Genomic DNA, 6,000 nt, shown 5'->3' with positions numbered 1-6,000 from the left:
CAAGAACAGCTAACGTGAAGAGGTTTCATAGCTTTGGATGATACAACTCGTAACAGAAATTTCCTAGGATTATTAGCAACAGCTAAACAAACCTAACAGCAATGCTTCTTGCAGCACTTTGGCTACATCTAGATCAGACTTGGAAAATAAACTTCCTTTCACTTTAATCCCCTTCCGATTTATGGTTGCAAATCCTTTTTAGGTCCTTGTAAGGTTAAGCGGTCTTCCTTTCAGAAGTAATTGCACTTTAACGCGGTGTAAAACACCGGCTTACACTTGTCCTTTCATAAGCCAGTCCCTCGTACTATGCGAATCACACGGACGGGTATTTCATTCATGGCTGTGCAGCACCTCTCCTGGCACCTGCCTCGATTGGCTTTGTGGGACTGGGGAGCATCTCGGGGGAGAGGCGGTGATACCAGCTGTAGGAGAATATTGCTGCCTCTGTGACTTCTTTGCTATCTTTGCCCACGAGACGTAATAAAGGGTCCAGGAGATGTTACGCTTGGAGAAAATTTCAGAAGCTGATTTTGCTCGGCTTCTTTTTCAGTGAGTATTTTTATGTACCTCCTATTATAGTCATTAGGCTTGTGTGGCTGTTGAACCCCTACGTGCTCCACATTTGTGTTTTCCTCCTACCTTTTTAAAAATAGATATTTCAGCGTTCTGCAGCATCACATTTGTTGCTGTGGAGACGATTGTGATGTTGCCAATGGAGATATGACTTCACTGACAACCTCTGAAGAAGGACAGAAACATGAAGATGCAATGTGGCTTTATTTCTCTCCTGCTGCCCGTTTCCTAATAACCCTGTTCTGCTGTCACCTCTTCCCCATGCTTCTGTATGCTGCATTCCAAGCTTCAACTGATGCACAAATCTCTCTTCTTTCTTAACCTGGGCTATATTTTGGCATAAATATATACATGCAGCGGATGTAAATTGCCTATAATTAGAGGCAGAACATAGTACTGGTGTAATGATTTGTTAATTCTTGCCACACTCCCAATCTCAGCTGCACTGTCGTCTCTGGCTACCAACACCCTTTGGGCTATAATGCTGTAGGAAGAATCAGCCAAAAGTACATGCACAGAGAAATCGTCTAATATTCCGGGAAAATGAAAGTAATTTCCTAGTTTTTTTGTGTCGGCATTCCCAAAGAAAAGTGACAGGTTGGAGGGAGGGAAGGAAAAAGAGATGGGCAGAGTGACAAGCCATTATTGGTCACGCTGCTTATGCTGAATATCTGGCAAAAATATAAATGTCGCTCCCCACCCTGCTGCTATCCCATGGTGTTTCTAAAGAAAATCGGTGGGAGAACAGGTTTGACTTGAAAGGCGAGAGAAAGCCAGGAGAAAGCAGCATTTGGATCTGCAGGGTATGGGTAGGGCCATGTGGATTCTTCTGCTACAGGAGGCCAGGGGCAAAATCCCTCCCGCGGTGGAAAGATTTACGTTTTGGTGATGCTGTAACATAGTGCCATGATCAATGTCAAATTAAAGTCCTCTGAAGAGGAAAAATCTAGCTCCACTGAGTAGTCTAGATCCTGTATAACTGTCCATGTAGTTTTTAGTTATACAAAGTTCTGTAGAAAATTCCCAAACTGTGTAAACAAATGAGTTGTATTTGCCACTGGGGAAAATGAGTGCAGTAGAAATACAGCAGTATTTCTTCCTGGCAGTCTGAGAATCCACATCAGAAGTGGTTTGTGCTGTGATGGTAATTGGGTTTCAGCTGATTGCAGCAAAACTATGAATCAACTGCAGCCCATTTTTAATAATGAAGAACTGAAGCATAATCAGAAATATATTCACAGCACTACAGCTTTCAGTGATGATGTGCAGCAACTGGTGCCTGCAGCTTCTCTTTGGCCTCAGATTCTCTCTCTTGATTTTTTTTTTAGTTTAAGCATTAGAAAAAAATCCAATATTTAGAGCAATTGATTTGGCACGAGATGAAACAGAATGCAAGAATTAATATTGCTCTTTTCTGTGCTCCAGTGCAGTCTTATTTCTGATGTCCCATTGGAGGAGAGTTTCCTTTCCCCGCTCCTACCCCGCACCAGAGAAATCAGCAGGCAACACCGGTAGCGCAGAACTGGGCAAGCCATGATGTGCTCTTGAAATCACTTGTGAAAATGGTGCAGTAACCTTGAGTGCTGATAATGGAAAAACCGTATTTTACCTCTCTTGAATAAAGCAAGATATCATGTAGTATTAACAGAAGGATAAGTTACTATGGTGATGGAGGCTATATAAATAGATGGAGATAAATACATGTATAGTGCCTTTTAGGTATGATCTGACAAGAAGATTGTGACCTGTTTCCATAGGACTTTATGGAGCAATGGTGTGTGCTCATATTGATACTTTATGGAAGTTAGAAGTGATATATGAAAGACTTTATTTTCTATCAGAAAAAACACAGCAAGGACTTTGTGCGGTAGAGCAGCACCTACTGAATCTCAAATTTCTCCCGTATTTGCTGCAGGCCTTGTACCCCCTCACCTCCAGTTCTGAGGGCTGTGCTTATAGTATTAATAATTCCCCCATCCTTTTTTCATCTTCTGCCTGTAGACACCGCGCTTTGCTCAGGTCAGCTCAGCTTAATAGGGTTCTTCCCTCTGCGACCTTCTTCTTGAGTTATTGCAGACAAAGCTCCAAAACTGATAACTTTCTGGCCTTTGTCCTTCTTGGATCCTGCTATTTCTTTTGTTTTGACTCTGCCATATGATGTTCCTTTGCTCGGGATGCAAAGTTGTCTCAACGGTAAGCAGGAGGATATGATATGCTATTACCAAGAGACGGAAAGCAGTGGATGTTTCTGATATAGAGGCTCCTGCAGAAGAGTGAGGCCATGCCAAAACCCTGCATAAAACCATGTCCTAGGCTGCAGCTGGATTTGTAACCGCAGCTTTGCAGACTCTCAGGGGCTCTGGGCGTAGCTTATTTAGCAGGCCAAATAAGTGCCATGAAAATAGAAGAGGGAGGAGGACATTTTTTATCCAAAGAAATGCTACCTTGAAATTTTACGGTTTGCTATTTTTCCCCTCTGCCCCTCCTTGTTTGGATGCTCAGGTGTCATGCTAGACAAACATTTTCTGGGGAAAAAAAAAGTATTCAGTTGTTTCCCCTACTTTCCCCACCTCTCCCTTCCCCCAGGTCACTGAATCATTTTCAGCTAACGCTCAGTATTGTTTTGCTTTTCTCCTCCCATATCCCCACCTATAAACTAAGGTAGCTTGGCCAGTTGAACTCTTTATGTCCCTTATCTTTATCTGTAAAATGCCAAAGTGAGTTATAGGAAGGATTTAGGCAGCACTGATGGTAGTGTGATGATTACTTAGATTAATTTTAAAGCCTTTTTGGCTTCCAGAATTTTGCTCGTGACTCACGTCTGTTCACAACATATGATTATAGAAGTTTTTAGAGCAATGGCATGTGTGCAGCTTTGGAAGGCCTCTTGTGTTGATTTAAAGGAGACCTCTCAAATGAGAAGGTAAAAATCAAGCCTCAGATGAGACATCAGGACTTGATTTTTCTGCCAGCTGGTATTTGTTTGTCTGCATCTGCCATTCCTTGGAAAAAGCTACTGGCAGCGAGAGCCGTGCTGTGTCTTCGTGATGCATGCAGGGGAATCTGCTCCCTGTGTTGGTTCTGCAGTGCTGAGAAGGTGGAAAACTAGCTTTTGTCAATAAAATAAAAAGATATGACTCAAAGAGCAAGACAGGAGCTGAGTAAGGCGGTTCTGCTCTACCACTGTCAGAGCAAGATTTAAAGTGGGCTGTGAAAAAGCAGTGAGCGACTGCCGTGCAGCACTCTCGCACCCCAGTCCACTGCCACTCACCCCACTTGCCCACTCAGTTTTCCACTGCTCCCCATGGAAAAAACAACCACGGGTCACTTTTCCAAAAGCTGGACAGTTGAAAGGCGACACATCAGCTCCCAAAGTGGCTGAACTGCCCTGCTGACCCAAGTCCAGCATGCTATCTGAGGGCACATATTTATCTGTGCATATGATCCGTGTTTTATTTCCCCATTCAGAGTTTTTTGTTCTCTCGGAAATGCTCCTGGTGTGCTGTGCAACCAACTTTTTATTTGTGTGCTTCGGCCTCACTGAAGGTACCTTCTGCCTTAGCTGGGTAGCTGGTGGCATCAGCTATCTTTCTACTCACACCCAGCTATTCTGGGATTGCCAGCACAGCTTGATTTTCACATCTCGCTTCCTGCCAGTGTCTGACTCCTGATAGACGCACTATTTGCACCCAGTTTCATGCAAGACACCTGAATGCCAGATGGGTTCTCACCAGCCCCGTGCTGAACCTTGGCGAACCCAAGGTAAGATTTTGATATTCAGCTTTCTTTTTCAATAGTACAGAGCCTGATTTGATAAAAGGTGTTTATTCCATTGTGCATGCAGCTGGTGTGATTATGTACACGGACTGGTCAACAGTCGGTGTTTTGGGTACCTTGTAGCTGCTTTGGCCTTAGCCAATTAACTGATTTATTCCTGCGCCGGCAGTCACTGGGCATATGAATCAGATGCATATTTGCATTTCCTAAATTTAGCATATGCATCCCTGTACCCAGTCTGTGTGCACAATTTGGGCATGTTTTCATTTGCATTTTATCACGTTTAACTGAGGGAGGTTTAGATCCTGTCGCGTTGAGCAGGACCTCTAGTGGACTGCTGTGTCAAAACACCAGTATTTCTATACCCTTCAACCATCCTTGGAGGGCTAGCCTGCAAGGAAAGACTTCTCCAGTTACGCAAATAAAGTTAAACAAGTCCACGAAAATATCTCTGTTACATGGAGGTTTGTACGTCAGGTACCCTCGCGGAAGGCTACTCTGGTGTAATCATATCAGCTTGAATTCACAAACCAGCTTAACCAATATAGTTTCCCCTGTAAGTGGCCTTTAAACATCTCTAATGCTGCGTTTCCAAAATATCTATCAGTAGTTTGTTCCCATACCTTCTATTAAATGTACTTACTCAATATTAAACAGATTATATACTACATAGCCATCCAGTGTCCTCCCATGGAGTCATCCATGTACGTTGAGAGGTCTGGACCAATGCAGTGCTGTGCCTGTACAGATGAACCCTGCCACATGCATGTTGCTTTTTCTTGCCATACACTTCTGGTGTTCCCACCCCTGCTCAGGTCCCAGGACTGTAACCCCACCGTTCATTGCTGCGCGCCCATGGAGTGGAGGTGAATTTGGCCTTTGTGTGTAAGCACAAGGGGTGCCCAGGAGAAAAGCAGAACAGGGTGGGAGCAGTCAAATCCTGGAGCTCTTACCTCATATTTCCATTTTTGCAAAGTTTTTTCTCAGTATCTGATTTCATTTTCACTCCTGAAAGTAGAAGAAAGCTCATAGGTGTCTGGGTTTTTTTTTGAGGAATGCACAATTTTATCCACATTCACTTCTGTGGAAGCTATTTAAGCAAAGGCAGAATTAATGCCAATGTTTGGGTTCATCAAGAATTTACTCCACTAAAATGAAAGGTAGCCTTCGAGGTTTAGTTCCAAACTAGAGCAAAGCAAGTTATGTTACCACTGTTGGTTTTTGGTGCTTGTTGTATTCCTGGTTTATTCCCTGACGGAAGGAACTAAGGAGTTGGCAGGGTGTCTGGCACACGTCTAGGAGGTTGGGAAGCATCGCTGTGTCCTACTACTGAGGCACTAGACCTTAAAGAAGATGCTAATGAAGCTTGAAATCACATTTGCATTGCAAATGACACAATTTGTTCTGCCTTTATACAGAACTAATTTGAACTGTTTGTCGTTTTGTTCCAATTGTGCAGCTGAATAATGCTGCTGCTTTAGGTGGCTCAGTGCTGTAAAGATCTTATTCAAAACCAAGGCAGGGTAAATGAAAAATGTGCTATGTTGGACAGATCATCTATTCAACTTTCTGACATTCGCTTGTCAGCCATCTTCAAATTATCAAACAACAGGGGAGTCCTGTTCTCTCTCGAAGTCTGAAGTATTGATG

Source organism: Nipponia nippon, unplaced genomic scaffold (genome assembly GCF_047370975.1).
Source record: "Nipponia nippon isolate SJK-2023a ecotype South Korea unplaced genomic scaffold, ASM4737097v1 scaffold_13, whole genome shotgun sequence".
NCBI lineage: Eukaryota > Metazoa > Chordata > Aves > Pelecaniformes > Threskiornithidae > Nipponia > Nipponia nippon.
Note: the sequence above shows the minus strand (reverse complement) of the source record.